The sequence below is a fragment of the Protopterus annectens genome, chromosome 7.part0 (assembly GCF_019279795.1).
Source record: "Protopterus annectens isolate FY-2018-M chromosome 7.part0, PAN1.0, whole genome shotgun sequence".
Lineage (NCBI taxonomy): Eukaryota > Metazoa > Chordata > Ceratodontiformes > Protopteridae > Protopterus > Protopterus annectens.
The window spans coordinates 1,985,901,935-1,985,919,033 of NC_056739.1; positions in this window are offsets into that span (position 1 = coordinate 1,985,901,935).

A 17,099-nucleotide genomic window follows, 5' to 3' on the forward strand; every position below is an offset into this window, starting at 1 on the left:
TGACATCAGAATTGGGGTGGGGTCGATGCTTGTTTCTTAATTGTATTCCAAGATGGTAGTGCTAATGTCAGTCTGAGGGCAGAACTCACAGACAAGTACTGCTGCTCTGTAGCAGTCTTGATGTCAGGATTTAAGAGCCATCAGAAAGGTTTTCCACAGTGTGATAACTCATTTTTAAAAGTGAAAGTAAATCACTACGGTAAGGACTTGTGCTTTGGGAGAAAAACAGTTGAAAGGTGCTGGCATGTTGAGCAATTATAAATAATATCCTGTTGTTCTCCTTTAAACAGAATTGCAAGCTTAAATTCCGTGTGCAAGTGCAGAATGTAATTGCATCCACGTTGGTGTGCGTGCATGCCACTCATAGTCTGCCTTAAAGCAGAAAATGCTTGCACCGCTTTTTTTTTTTTTTTAATTGCTGAAGCCTTCCGATCAACCCACAGCTTTAAAAGTGGGAGGGTGTTCGCCCTCCCCCTTGTCCTATGGTTCTGGCACCATTGGACAGAACTACGGAAGTGGGGGGAGGGCACAAACACCACAATACAGTTGGGACATACTCAGAGACAGGGTACTGAGAAGAGCGCAAACTACAGAATGAGAAAAATTAATTATACTAAATAAATAAATGAAATTTGCACCCTTTATGAGGCCAGCCTGAATGGCACCCTAGACAGTTGCCTAGTTCGCCTATGCCTAAGGCCGGCCGTGCCTAGGCTTGCATAATTAGGCAGTCTTGCAAAATCAAGTACAAAGCAAAGTAGATAGCATTTCATTACTAAAGAGGCTCTAGGTCTGTCTGTGAGAAGAAAGCATCTCTGGCTGAGTAAAATCCAGTCATTCAACAAATCTTAATTTTCCATGCGTGTGAATGGAAAATACAAAAGGACCAACTTTAGCTGTAAACTGTTAGCACTTCCTATACCCCCCACTGACAGTTTGCGTAATCTGACCTGCGGTATTTTAACAGGCTCTTTGAAAACCTTGCCCCTGGGCGAACATGTGACTCACGCAGTCTTCAAATGTAAACTAACTCATCTAGCAAACAATCTGAGAGAATGCCCCTTTAACAAGGCTTTGTTATGTCTGGCCAATTCAGAGCTTGCATCCCAGCACAAAAAAAAAATAATTTCTATAGTTACACTCATTGGCTGTCCTAGCACTCCTGACAGAGTACTCTGCAGTGTAATTTGTTAAGTTTACCAACTAATTACTCTCCAAAAAACATTCTCCCAGGTACCTTTTTCTTCCCCATTACATCTTCAACGTGTCATCTACATGAGGAAAAATTCTATGCAAACACCTCCAAGGAAAAATCTTAAACTCTTCTAGACTTTGTTGCATATTTGGGAGCCATGCATATGTATTTCCATTGCTTCTTTGCAAGTTACTTGTCTAATCTGTATTCCAATCTTTTCTGACCTCCTCTGATCAAATCCAATAGTTAACTTGCAATATTTTATATTCCCTACTAATTATTTCTTTTAAACAGCAGCTTCTATTCTAGATTCAGCTAAAAACTCAACCAATGCAGGGTTTTCACTTAGGATTCCCCTACCCTTTTCTCTTTGCCTATATTCTGACATCAATCATTGATAGGGAAGACAGTCACCCTCCTGCAGTCCAAATGACTTCTTAGCTTCTTTCTGTTCTGTTACCTTTCTATCTGCATCTCTCTGATTATTTGTTCCCAATACTTTGGTTCCTTTGCCAGCTTCCTCCACTAAATTCCTTGCCTGTTCTCTGTACCCCTAATTGCAGTCATCCCTATTGGAGGAATCTCTTTTCTACATTCCCATAGTGACTTAATCCTTAGTATACTTTCAGCTATTTTATGAATATAACATTCTGTATGACTGTTGTTATTCTCCTTAGAGATCTGCATCCAAAATTCCCCTCTTTCCTTATTTCTTGAATTTCCCCCACTTCATCATCATCCCTTTCCACTCTGAACTGTAGCTTTCTGCTAGCGTTATGTACAAAAGCCTTTAAATATTGCTGCAAATTAGGTAGCCCTAAACCTTCTTGTTCTGTTGGAAGGGTCAGTTTGCCCGAGTCGACTTTTGCCCTCTTTCACTCCCAGATAAAATACTTCAGCTCTATTAATTACTATCCACAACTTCTTATCTGGTTGGTAAAAATGTGGTTCTATCAGTTACAAAGCAGCATCATCTTCAAATCAAAACAAATTTTTTTGAAAACCATGCCAATTATACCCTTGAATTTCTGAGTCTCTTATTTTCTTTGCCAGTGATTTTAAATGTAATGTAAATAACAAAGGGGAAAGAGGACACCCCTGCCTTGTTCCTCTGTTCAGATAAAACTCACCAAAGAGGAACCCTACCACTTTGATTTTTGCGTCTGATCCCTCATATATCTTCCTAAGTAACCTTATTATTGCAAATGTAAATGCTTCTATTGCCCTACTCATAAAATCGCAGTTTCAGTTTTCTTGGGTTTCTAATGCCATAATGGGAATGGACCCCTTTCCTAATTCAAAGTATGATTAAAGTGCATTAAATTAGTCTTGTTTCAGTCTTTGATGTTAGCCAAAAGTGCTCTTTGCTGCACCTGCATTGTGCCCAGAACTGACTCCTTCTGCCATTCATACAGTTTTACATGTATCGGTAGCATATCTGAATATGGCTGTAATTTTTTTTTTTTTATGAGACCCATTGCTCCTCCTACTACAGTTGTAACTGTCTAGGTACCCTTCTTCCACATTACCCTCATTTCTGCCTGCAAGTTGTGGTACTTTATGACTTTGTGTCTCTCTGTATATAAGACACTGTAATCACTGGTGTAGCAATTTCAATGAACAATGCTACTTTTGTCTTTCTTTTCATGGACTACTTTTGATTTTCTTGCAGCTATTTTCTGAACTGTTGGTAATGGGTGATCCCATGTGATATAAATTTCATCATTCTCTGTAATGCTTTGTGGTTCATGCTTCAAATGCTACTCATCTACTTTAATATTATAATGTTTGCACAATTCCCAGTGCAACAGTCTTGTCACATTATTATGCCTTTCTGTATATGGTCCTTCTACCATTAGTATGTCACAACCAGCAACAACATAGGTTCATAGGTTCATAGTTAGGTACAAGGCTATCGGCCCAAAGGCATTTATAAGCCTAGCCAGAATGTGTTGGCTTTCGCCACCCCCTTAGATTAGTTCCCTGTGCTTCTGTCCGGCAGAGCCACTGAAGTGATCCCCGGGGTAAACCTTCTTCCCTTTGGACATGCCTGGATAGGTACAGTGAACTGTTTTACTGATTGGCTGGTAAGGCCGTATAGAGAGCCTTGTCCTTCTGTAGAGTATGGGGGGTCTAGTGCTAAGGTTTATTAGTGCTTGCTATGAGTTTTGAGCTAGTGCCTGGGTGAGAAATGAATGGTTTGAGTGCTTAAGTTGAATGTTTGTCTAGTACCAAGGGAAAAATTGAAGAGGAAACTTTGTGGAGCCAGGAATAGTTATACCCCAGTGAACCGGCTCTGCCCAGCGTGCAAAACCGCACAAATACGGGTTTTATAGCAGGAAAATGAAACAGACAGAAATTAGCCCAAAATGGCCAATAAACAACAGTAAAACCGGTAATTTAAACACAAAAATGACTTTGTAAAAGTGCAGGCAGTAAAATAAGTACAATATGTAGCTGAAATAAGCTTTTTAAACCACAGAAATGCTAAAAATAAGCATTTTAGGTGGAATTAGCTAAAGGCAGCAAGAAAATGCAGAAAAATGATACTTAATCACTTCAAAGTCTCTCTTTTGTCTCTCTGCTGCTGTAGAACTCTGCAGGGCACCAGGCTGGAGCTTACTGAGCTGTATACAAGTGCAAAAACCTCGCAAATGTGGATTTTATAGTAGGGAAATGGAAGAGATAGAAATTAGCCCACTGTGGCCAATAAACTACTAATTTCTGGGCTGATACCACTCCTCTAGGGACAGATAGGCTGCTTAAAACTCCCCTCTCTCACAGGTGAACAGAGAAACTTCCGTCTATTCAAGTAAGGTATGGGCAAGCACAGAAACTTGTAACAAAGCCCTGAATTCAGCACTAACCTGAAAACTGGACTATACTAGCTTAGAAAGGTGGGAAACAAGTATATATTTTTTGTTTGTTTCCTTTTTTCAGAAAATAAAGCAGATATAATAAAAAAAGCTACTTTAAATGCACAGAAATGTCTATCACACTTGAGTGTGTAGCCTACAACAGTAAAACAGGTAATGTAAACACAAAAATGACTTTGTAAAAGTGCAGGCAGTAAAATAAGTACAATATGTAGCTGAAACAAGCTTTTTAAATCACAGAAACACTAAAAATTGTCGTTTTAGGTGGAATTAGCTAAAGGCAGCAAGAAACTGCAGAAAATGATAATCACTCCAAAGTCTCTCTTTTGTGTCTCTGCTGCTGTAGAACTCTGCAGGGCACCAGGCAGGAGCTTGCTGAGATGTATACTAGCACAAAAATATTGAAAATAGCAGGGAAATGAAAGAGATAGAAATTAGCCTAAAATGACCAATAAACTACTAATTTCTGGGCTGAAACCACTCCTCCAGGGACAGATAGGCTGATCAAAGCTCCCCTCTGTCACAGGTGAACAGAGAAACTTCCTTCAATCCAAGTAAGGTATGGGGAAACACAGAAACTTGTAATACAGCCCTGAATTCAGCACTAACCTGAAAACTGGACTATACTAGCTTAGAAAGGCAGGAAACAAGTATTTTTTTTCCAGAAAATAAAGCAGATACAATCACAAAAAGCCACTTTAAATGCACAGAAATGGCTATCACACTTGAGTGTGTAGCCTACAACAGTAAAACAGGTAATTTAAACACAAAAATGACTTTGTAAAAGTGCAGGCAGTAAAATAAGTACAACATGTAGCTGAAACAAGCTTTTTAAATCACAGAAATGCTAAAACAATTGGCGTTTTGGGCGGAATTAGCTAAAGGCAGCAAGAAAATGCAGAAAAATGATACTTAATCACTCCAAAGTCTCTCTTTTGACTCTCTGCTGCTGTAGAACTCTGCAGGGCACCAGACAGGAGCTTGCTGTTTCCAATTCTGTTACAAAACGTACATTTGTCTGTTTTTCCCACACGTTCAATGGATTTTGTACATAGTCCACTATCCTGGACCACCAATATTAACCTTTCGTCCTTTGGTTTACATTCACCTCTCCTTAACCATTCCTGCATCAGATCCAGATCTACATGAGGTTGTTCCAGGAGTTTTCTGTACTTGAAACTATATTTATGCCTTTTCCACATTTCTTGCCTTCTCATCAAATCCTTTTCCTTGTTTTCTTTCATTTCTTTTTTTTTTTTTGGCACATTCAGCTGCTGTCTGATTTTGTCTACTTCTGGTTTGACTTGCATTCCTGCTTGACACAGATATGCTTCTGCTAAACTAAGCAGGGAAGTCATCTTAGACTTGTTCTCCTCATGTCTTCAAACTTTCACTATATTTGGCTGTTGTGAGGTCAGCAGATATGTATGCAGTCCTACGATTGCAGATCTATACATATAATCAGTTTCAAGGAGGCCCATACCTCCTTCAGAATGGGGAATACATAATCTTGGTATACATTGATTTTTTATAAATCATTTGATAAGAGTGAAGCATTTTTCTTGGTTTCCTGTCTAACTGATCCAATACCTTTTGGGGTTAGTGAATCACCTCAAAACTGTACGTTAGAACAGGAAGAACAAATTGGTTGGACTTTGTTCCTATATGTCAGGGCTGTTTTCATTATTAATTTTAGTCTTGTAATATATTCTTAAGTTTTGTTTGCATCTGATCACGTTTTATTGTCGATCCTTCATCAGTTTCCAAATATTTATACACTCCCTCCTGGTCAAATTCCTTTATATCACATTTCTGACCCAGACTGATATTTTCTTGGTTCTGCAGCTTTCCTACCTTAAAGATTGCTTTTGCACATTTATCAAGACCAAATTACATTCTTATTATCATATGTGGAAGTTTTGACCACTTGCACTTGTGCTTTCAGTTCTTCCTCTAAAGAACTATGCAGTTTTAAATCTTCCACAAAAGAAAATAAGTCATAACACTTTGTTGATTTCTGGTAGCCATATTGTAACCATGACCTAATCTGTTAAGCAGACAGCTTAACTGGGTTAAGGGTAAGACAAAAGAGCAGCAGTGACAAAGAATCACTCTGGAATATTCCCCTTTGAATATTTATCCCTGAGATAATAATTTGTCCTTTATCATGGCTTAGCTGCAAAGTAGATTGCCACTGTTTCATGGTCACTGTCATGTAACTGATCAGTGTAGGGTGTATCTTATACATCTGTAAGCACTCTTTTATCCAAGAATGTTCAATACTGTCAAATGCTTTTTTGTAGTCTATCCATAGTTTCATAGGTTCATAGGTAGATACTAGGCTATCTGCCCAAAGGCATTTATAAGCCTAGCCAGAATGTGTTGGCTTTCGCTGCCCCCTTAGATTAGTTCCTGTACCTCTGTCCAGCAGAGCCACTGAAGTGATCCCCGAGGTAAACTTTCTGTTTTCAATCCACTCATCAAGGTTTCTCTTGAAGAGTGCTAGCGAGGAGCTCTGCTTTATGTAGACTGGAATCTTGTTCCAAAGCATGGGAAGTCTCTGGGACAGGAATCTGTCCCTCCAGCATGTTTTATTTATTGTTGTGTTGAGGTTTAGATCCCTAGAGCGTGTGGCTTGAGGGGATAAGGTTTTCTTTATGTGGAGCATATCCATCAATTCTGGGTTGGACATGGCTTTGTATGTCAGGCAGAGATCACCTCTGAGCAGGTGGTATGCAACCGAGTACAGCTGGAGTTTCTTCAGTCGAGCTGCATAGGGCATCTGTTTGAGGCCAGTGATCCTCTTGGTGAGGTACTTCTGTGGTCTTTCCAGCTGTTACAGGTGTCTTGTAAGGTACATCCAAAATGGGGCATTGTACTCTATGATGGGTCTGATGAGTGATGAGTAGAGGGGCACAATGACCTCTTTTGATCTGGATGCAAACCCTTTTGTGATTAAGTGGGCCACATAGAAGGATTTTCTAACCACTTTGGCAATGTGATTATCAAAGGAGAGATTACTATCTACTTGGGTCCCCAGATCCCTTATTACGTTTTCCAAATTTAGGGGACTACCACCTATGTGGTAGTTTGTGGGTACTTTGTTATTTCCAAAGGGAATAATTATGCACTTTTGGGCATTTAGCTTGAGGCCATGATTTTGACACCAGGTATCCGTCTCAGTGAGACCCTTTTGGAGGATGTCTGTGTCAGCCAGTGAGTCAATTATAGCCCCTAGTTTGCAGTCATCTGCAAACTTGGTCAGCCATAGTCCTCCTGTGCTTGTCTGTACTTCTGAGAAGTAGATGCCGAACAGGAGGGGTCCTAGGACTGAGCCCTGGGGAACGCCACTTGTAACCAGTTTAGAGTCAGACCTAGCTCCCTCAACTCTCACCATGTGGGCTCTGTCTGTGAACCAATTGGCAACCCATCTTGTGACATAGGAGTTTATGTTCAGGCTGGTGAGCTTGTCTATAATACCAGAATGGGGAATGTTTTTGAAGGTCTTTGTGAGGTCTAGGTAGGCTGTGTGTACCACCTTTCCCTTGTCTATAGCCTTGGTAACTGTCTCAAAGAAGTCCACCAGGTTTAGGAGGCATGATCTGCCCTTAACAAAGCCGAACTGGGTAGGGTCCAGTGTTTAGAGGTTCCCAATGTCTCTGTTAATGAGTTCCATGATGATGTGCTCCATAGCCTTGCAGACCAAGCTAGTCAGGCTTATAGGGTGATAGTTCTTGGGGTCTGTTGTGGCTCCACCTTTGTGGAGCAGAATAACCATTGCTGTGCACCACTCCATAGGTATGTAGCCTGCGGAGAGGCTGAGTTTGAACAGTGTGTTTAGGTGAGGGGTTAGTTCATCTTTGAGCTCGTGTAGGACGCAGCCTGGGACACCGTCTGGTCCCATTGATGCTGTGTTTTTGGCTTTGGAGAGGGCTATTTTAACCTGAGTGACTTTGATTTCAGGGGCTCTACATTTTTCTGGTATGGTTATGGGGCCGTTTGGGGGTCAGAGGGGGTGAAGTTTGCACTGAACCTGTCTGCCAGGATGTTGGCAATATCAGTTGGTTCAGTGTATTTTTTGCCATTCTGCACTAACTCCGAGCAGATCTGAGCATTGCCACTTAGATTCTTGACATAGCTAAATAATGCCTTGTGGTTATCTTTGGAGTTCTTGGCAAGTTTTCTTTCAAAGCTCACCTTGGACGATTTTATGAGGGATCGTAGTTTCTTGCTGATACTGATCAGGGATGTCTTCCCTTCTTGGGATTTTACTCTTTTCTGTACTAGTTTCCTCCTTCTATTGTATAGCTTGTTTATGGCAGGGGTCCACCAGACAGGTTTCCTTTTCTTAGAGGAGTGAGTCTTGATTTTGCTTGGGATAGCATGATCCATGCATTCTTGTAGGTGCCTGTAGAATGCATTAGTAAAGGATTTTGCAGCTTGGACAGCATTATCCTTTAGCATGGGGGCTTTGAAACTTTCCACCTCCGTCTTAAGTAATGTGAAGTTTGCTTTTGAAAAGTTTTTCACAGTGGTTTTCTTGTCCGGGGGTGGGGGCGGAATGTGGATATCCAAAGTGATTTGTTTATGATCAGATCTAACCAGTTAGGGGTTGACCTCCAGTGTGGAACACCAGTCGCCCATGTTGGTGATGACCAGGTCCAATATGTTGACACCTCTGGTGGGAGTGTTGACCAGTTGTTCCAGGGCATTTGAGTTTATGAATTCTAGGAAATGTTGGGCAAGGGAGTTAGTACTTGAGTAGTTCTCCCAGTTAATGTTTGGGTAGTTGAAATCACCAAATATTAAGGTGTTTGGTAGGACCTTTATGTTACCCAGTGTTTCCAGAAATGCGGAAAGGGGATCCTGGGACATGGTGGGTAATCTGTAGCAAGCTACAATTTGAATTGCAGTTTTGCCCATTGTTAGTTGCATGTGGATAATCTCTGACGCATTGTGCTGTGCCACTAACCTGGAGGTGTGAGTATCCTTGATGAATATGGATACTCCCCCACCTTTTGTATTTCGGTCCGGGTTCTGTGGCTGAAATGTATGGTATGAGTTGTAGCCTGGTAGTGCTGTGGTGCTCTCTGGAGCCTTAAACCAGGTTTCTGTTACTGCACATATATCGATTTTCTCCATACTGAGGAGTGCCTTGAGTGCGTGCATTCTGAGGTTTAGATTTCTGGCATTGAGTAGTATTACCCTCAGATTTTTGTTACTTGTGATATTTACAGCGGTGGGTTTGTTTTTTGAGCCTTGCCTAAAAAAAAGGCATTATGGGGGTGGCAAGAGCCTTGGCCAGTATTCAAAAGCCTAAGGGTGACAGGTGCAAGCCTTCTCTAGCGAAACAGCGTGGCTTGTCGAGCATGTCATCCCAGGCAGACAGACACTGGATCCCCTTTGAATGACACCAGAAACTTTGCCAATTGTTGAAACTAATATTTTTTTCTTTATACTGCGGTATCATTCTTGGTGACGGCTGGATGCTACTCAGGGCCAGGGTCATACCGACCTGGGCTATGTGATCAGAGAGCTCTTCCATGTCTCTTTCATGTAGTCCAGGGAGGTATGGCTCAGGGCATTCATACCAACATGAACAATGACAGAGTCGTATCTGTACTTGTTCTGGAGTCACCTGAGTGCTTGTGTTATGTGGCGGATCCTAGCACCCGACAGGCAGCTAACAGTAACCTTCTCCTTATTCAGCCTGTGAGTGGGACTGCAGTGTGCCTGACTATAGAGTCACCTATTACTAGTATGTTGGGTATGTTATTTTGCCTTGAGGGCTGTGATTGCATGGCACACTGGTTTTGTGTTTCATGGTTTGTGTTGGGGGGGTGGAGGTTGCTTGGATGCCTGCTTTGGAGGGCTCTGTTTTGCAGATTTTTATTTAGAGCCTCAGAGTATGTTTCTGTGTATTTACATGTGTTTTTTGCCGGTGCTGGTTTAATGGGTCTATGTGAGACTGGTGGTGTGATGCTAGTATTTCCCTTCTCCTCTTGACTGTCTGATCCAGTCTTGGGTTGAGAGAGCTTAGCCTCCAGTTTAGGTGTATAATTGCATCTCTCGCATGTATTAGTGTTTGGTGGTAGGAGGAGAGGGTTGTCTGTATACATGAGGCAGTTGTAACATTGCCTCAGAATGCCCAGATTCACCAGTTGGACTGGAGAGTACACCTGAAACTGCCCTTTGGACATGCCTGGATAGGTACAGTAAACTGTTTTACTGAATGGCTGGTAGGGTCGAATAGAGAGCCTTGTCCTTCTGTAGTGCTAGGGTTTATAAGTGCTTGCTATGCGTTTTGAGCAAGTGCCAAGCTGAGAAATGAATAGCTTGAGCGCTTAAGTTGAATGTTTGTCTAGTCCCAAGGGAAAAATTGAAGAGGAGACATTGTGGAGCTGGGAATAGTTATACCCTAGCTAACCGATGCTGCCCAGCACGCAAAACCAGGCAAATGTGTTTTTTTTCAATGCGGTTTTATCCATAGCATATTTAGATTCTTCCTGTTTTTACAATTCTCCATTATGACTTTATTTAACAACAACTGATCCTTTGTTCCACATAACTTTCTTTTATGACCCTTTTGTTCTATTGCCAAGATTGAGTTTTCTTCTAAATGACTGTAAAATTTGTCACCATTCCAGTATATCTTTTATACATCGTCAGATGGCAAGGTATTGGTCTATAGTTTTTAGGATAGCTTGCAGGTTCACTCTTAAGGAGGAGTATCATTTTCCCTGTTATTAACCAGGTTGTGGAGGCAGTTCTTACTCAGGGCTAAATCTCATGTAACAATGTTAATACTTTTAGCCAGAAATTAAGTATTGCAGATGGGCTTGAGGTTTTCCATTTAGGAGTTTTTCTTAATTTCATTTCAATTTATCTGGCTGTCACTTCATCCCATTTCATATCTTGCACATTTGAGCTTCTTAATATCTCTTTTACTTCTTCTATCCATTCAGCATCTTTGTTATATTCCACAGGGTCTTCATAGATACTTTTTCCAGAATGTGTCTATTTCTTCTCTTTTTGATGGTGTTTATATTCTTTTTGCTTTATTTCCCAGTTCTCTATAAAAATTTTTTGGATCATCAATGAATTGCTTATTTTGCACTTTTTCTTTATATCTATCTGCATATTTTCTAAGTTTTCTGCCTGTGCTGATATCTTTAGTTTATTATTTGCAATAGTGTGTGATGGGTCCTTGTCTGTTCTAATACTGCACGTTGTTTTTATCATATGTATCTCTCGAAGTATTTTTGTTGATATGTTCCTCCTTCTGTACTCTTCTAACAGTGACACTTCTTGTCTTAATTATTTTATAGTTTTCTCTGTTTGATACTTCCACAATAGCATTTAATTTATTTTCTTCTTTTCCTTTACTGTCTATATTTTGGTGGTAACTTTATCTGTTAATTTAGCTGTACAGTAATATACCCCCTATACTTCCATTATATCACATAAATTTCTGTTAACAGTCCCGATTACTGTGTTCATTTTGGATCTTACTGACTTTATATTTTTTCATCGATCTTAATATGTCTATCCATCTCTATTAAATCAAGCAACTCTTCCCTTAGGTGTTTTTCTTCTAAACTGAGGGCACATTCTTTATTCTCCATTCCTGCAGGCATTCTACAAGAAGTTCCAGAGCGTCTTACTGTGACATATTCTCTTTAGTGGCCGCCTGCATCATCCGTTGCTCTTTCATATGGGAACTCACAAACCTAATACTGAACAACATTGACTGCATCAGAGTTGCCACCATTTCCTCTTCCTTCCCTTGCTATGCCACTCCAACTGAACTTCTTTACTGGTTTCCTACTGAAGGCTCCAGGGTATCTTTGTGTGGTAACTGATCAGATGCTTCCTGTTCCATCTGTTTCTTCTTAATTTGGGGACTCAGTGTTCCATCATGCTGTGAAGTTACCAGTGTTTAATTTTCTACACTAATCGTTCACTTTGCAGGAAATCTGCAACTTCAGTTTCTGTTTCTTTAACTTCTCCATTAGTAATCCTCTTTTTTACTTTCACTCTTTGTTTTCTTATTTTTTTGTATTGTAAAATATTTCATATCCGGTTGCCTTTGCAACTTCCTATGTGGAATGCCTTCTCTGCATCAAGACCAACCAATGATAGTGGTGTTTTCTTACATTCTGCTTCCCTCTGGATCATCATTGTTTTACTAAAGTTGTAAAATGTTTGCCTCCCTTCCACAAAACCACATTGATCCATATCTATCCATATTGGCAACACATTTGCCATTTGTTTAGCAAATATAGACATAGCCACCTAATAATTATGGTATAAAATTGAAATGGGCCTATATGAAGCTAGATCTAATAGCTTTTAACCATCCGTAGGTATTACAGCCACCACAGCTTTTTTCCAGGATGTTGGTGCTTCTCATCTAATACTAAAACATTATTTCTGTACAGAATGACATCATATACATCTGGTCATCTGACTCTGTTTCCCGCACTATCCCCATCATTAGTAGTCTACCAGGGTTAGCACCTATGTGCTACTATACACGCAGCTAGACCTTTGCTCAGATGTGGTGCAGATACTGGAAATCATAAAACCATACAACCATTCCACTTTCCCTACAGGAGCTACAACCTATTCTTTAGCACAGACATTGCACCTCTGGCTCCATTCAAAACTGTGGGATAACATCTTTATAGTTTAACCCATAAAGTAATTTAATTTCAAGAATATTTTGCAAAGTCAGGTGGATTAAGATTAACCTCTTCACTTCCAGTATATGCTGTTACAATGTATACATTTAAACAGTTGCAATAATCCATGTACATCTCTTTTCCTTCCAACAGGGCACGCTGTTGATACATTTTAACACATGCAAACTTCACAAATACATTTTCAGCACAAGCATCTGTACAAATCTGTTTGATATACAAATGACATAGAATTATTTACAAAATTCCAGCTAGCTGTGTTGATATATGTTACAAATCCACTGCCCTATTTACCCTGGTATGGCTGGCAGTACCTCCTGTCATCACAGCATCCATTCAAAAATTCTCCATGTATCACAAGCTTGATGTTCCTTCTAGAAAGATTTACTCTGCCTGTTCTGAGGGCATGTTTTTAACCACTGCCTATAGATGGGAGCCAAGAGCTATTGCAGCTGTCTTCTTCTAAACCATATTGTGATACATGCAATAGTATCCTTATGACAAATGTAGTATACATCTAAAAGTAGATGCAGATGCTCACATAAAACCTTTTTTTGCAAGGCAGGCTACCTTCCTCCATCACTTTAGACCTACACGTTATTGGTCTTATGTTTTTTGTATGTAGTTCTATAGAAATTACAGAGATTTGAATGAGTGCATTGTTTTATTTTATTAAAATATTAATACATGTACCCATAATTTATCATACTTTTCGCTGGTTTTATTTTGATAAGTAGCATTTAGTGTGGTGTTTATAGTATACTTTTGGTCACAGTTCTTGATAGCTATCATCTCATTTATAATACATATGAAGGGTCTTGTAAAATTGCTCCCACACAGCAGAATAAAAAAAAATATCAGAATAAATAAAAAATCTGCTCACTGCATGTCAGATTTGAATAGGACTGTCTCTACTTCTCTGGAATGTCTAGGCTCTCACATTGTTTCTCATATCCTCTATCTATGACTACACCCTTAGTGATATCATATATTGGCCAGGCACCTCTTATGTCCCACTATGGACCAGTGAAAAGGTGGCAACCCTACCATACGGCCCTTCTTGAGGTGGTGTGATGTCAGAACCAGATAGTGGTGCAGCTCTTAAAGTCTCATGAGCATCCTCTCTGGGTGGACAGTTGGGTCTAAAGTCACTGGTGCACCAACTTCCCATCTACAGTTTCCTTCTTGTGACAAATTACGAACCACTGGTAGTGTTACTAGAGGAAACAATAACATTCTCCTTTAGTGAGTGACCACTAGAGGGCAATGGTGGAGTCACCAGGCCACCATCATCCCACTGGGGAGGCAGGCCAAGAGCCAGGTGAAATTTTAGTGGGAAAAGGCTGGTCTGATGTGGAGGTGGGGTTCTGTACTGAACCACTGGCACAGACATAGCAAATACTGTATAAAATGGAAACATAAAATAACAAGTATCAAATAAAACAGTAAAAAGAAGCATAGCAACAAAGAAAGGCACAGGAAGAAAAAAATAGTATTAGTTCTGTTTCAGATGACCATTCTGCCTGCTATTTAATGCTGTGCTATACATGCACTACATATGCTACTAGACTAGCTCACACAGTTCTGCATAGGTGCATAAACTCAAAACCAGGTATGCAGTGTTACTGTCCCCAGTAACTTGTAAATAATAAACAGGCTCAGCTCCTCAGACACTGCAAACTTTAATAGAGCAAACGAGCAAAAAAACACGTAATAATACTATACATATGAACAGATAACTTAGCGCTTTCACCCACATTCATAGTCAGGCATCATCAGAGTAAAAAAACCCTTTCAACTTTGTTGCATTTAAAGCTATTAATTGCAAACATACCCCTCTAGGCAATCCGCTCCTACCAAAAAACAATTTGTGAATTAAAGTCACAGTAAAACATCACTCCTATGCTTATTGAAAAGCAGAGTTACTTATAACTAGAAAAATGTTGTTCAACTTAAAACACAAACATTTTAATAAATCTATATATAAACATATTTATATAAAAGTAATAAATACAAATAATAAATAAAAATAGTAATAATAATTAACATTCTTTAAACAAATGTAGATTTATACTTTAAAATACTAGAGAGTGAGATGTGATCATTAATGCCTGGAGGTCTAGATGCATCCAGCCTCAACTGCCCGATGCACTCCCTCATCTCAAATAAAACTTTTAAATCACCTCCCCGTCATTAAATGGAATTCTGTCTATTACAAATAACAGAGACATCAGGAACAAAAGAACCAGTAATGCTTTGTATATGCACAGTCTGAGTTGCCCTAATTTTAAGAGATTACTGTTTTTTGTAACTTTTGTTAATTATTATTACTATTTTTATTTATTATTTGTATTTATTACTTTTATATAAATATGTTTATATATAGATTTTTTTAAATGTTTATGTTTTAAGTTGAACAACATTTTTTCTAGTTATAAGTAACTCTGCTTTTCAATAAGCATAGGAGTGATGTTTTACTGTGACTTTAATTCACAAATTGTTTTTTGGTAGGGGCGGATTGCCTAGAGGGGTGTGTTTGCAATTAATAGCTTTAAAAGCAACAAAGTTGAAAGGGTTTTTTTACTCTGATGATGCCTGACTATGTATGTGGGTGAAAGCACTAAGTTATCTGTTCATATGTATGGTATTATTACGTGTTTTTTTTGCTCGTTTGCTCTATTAAAGTTTGCAGTGTCTGAGGAACTGAGCCGGTTTATTGTTTACAAGTTTCTGGAGTTACATTGTGTCGGCTGGTAGTTCATTGTCCCCAGTGCCAGAATTGGGTGTGGCAGTGTGGAGTCTACAGGGGTAGGATGGAAATATTGGACATACTATGTCATGGTGTGTGCGTGTGTGTGTGTGTGTGTGTGTGTGTGTGTGTGTGTGTGTGTGTGTGTGTGTGTGTGTGTGTGTGTGTGTGTGTGTGTCGGGGGGGGTACAACTCTGTCAACTTGGTGGAAGGGACATGTCCAAAGGTATGTCATGTCTACTTGCACAGTAGTCGCACCTATACAGCACAACAACCCTCTGAGGGTATACTGTACCACAGACAGAGAAGTAATTGCATTCAACAGATACAGTTATCAGCAGGCATTTTACAAAAAATGTAAGGTGATTTTCTATGTAGCAGACACTTCAAATGGCTGTAGCAAAAGAAAACGGGGGGGGGGGTCTACCAGGCAAAGGTATGAATGACAGGGGCATATGTTGGAGTGATGCTCTGGCGACATATCCTCAAGTACCCCACCCTCATCACCCATCACAGACTCCAACCCATCACACCAGGATCCCGCATGACTCCCCACCAGGCCTCCCCATCATGACCTCTTCTATGTCCCCCTTCACAGTTTCCCCAATGTAGTCATTGCCATGGAGACACAATCATAGTTCCCCCCAACCTAGTAATTGCCATGGAGACACACACACACACACACACACACACACACGTACACGCACACACACACGTGCACACACATGCACACACACACGCACACACACACATACACACACACACACTGAACACCAAAGGGCACTAATCTACAACCCCACATATACCCTGATTGACCCTGTTCACTGCTCAGACAGTTAGCAACCAGTCTTTATGTCAGGCATCAAGAGACACTAAGTATAAAGTGCAGGAAGACAGAGCTGATCATCTCAGTAGTAATTAAATACTGCATGTATACATACTATGAACTATGATATATTGAATGTGTGTGTGCAAAGCAGTATACATTTACAAGGGTAGTCTACTGGGCAGCCAGCTGTGACAGAGCTGTTTCACTGAGAGCTATACAAACTATGGTAGTGGTCATGGCTAAGCTGCAGTACTATAACAAATGCTACATAAAAGGACATTAAATCATACTTTTCTCTGCACCTGGACAGCCGCTGCATTCTCCTGTGGTACAGAATGATATTCACTGATATTTCCTCCTGAGATGAAAAACAAGAATAGCCACTACATCATGTATCAATTATATTTTCATTAATAGTCAATTTTGCTATAAGGGAAGTAACAGGGCAGTGAGCAATTCTGTATATTTACAATGGATTTCAAGGGTCTTCTCTCTGGCATCTTCTGCACATTTTTTTGTACATTTGTTAACTGGGTAAACCCACCAGACGCAAGTGCCTCTTTTCACAGACAGCACAGAAGCACTGTCTGGCTAAGTAACTTGCTCAGAGTCATGCAGTATGTAAATTGAGGTAGAAGGAGTTAAACCCCGTATCTTAGAATACAGGAAGCAGCTTATTAACAGCTAAGAGCGTAAGTGTCTGCACTAACTGACAGATTGACTACTGGCACAGAAGTTCAGGATGGCA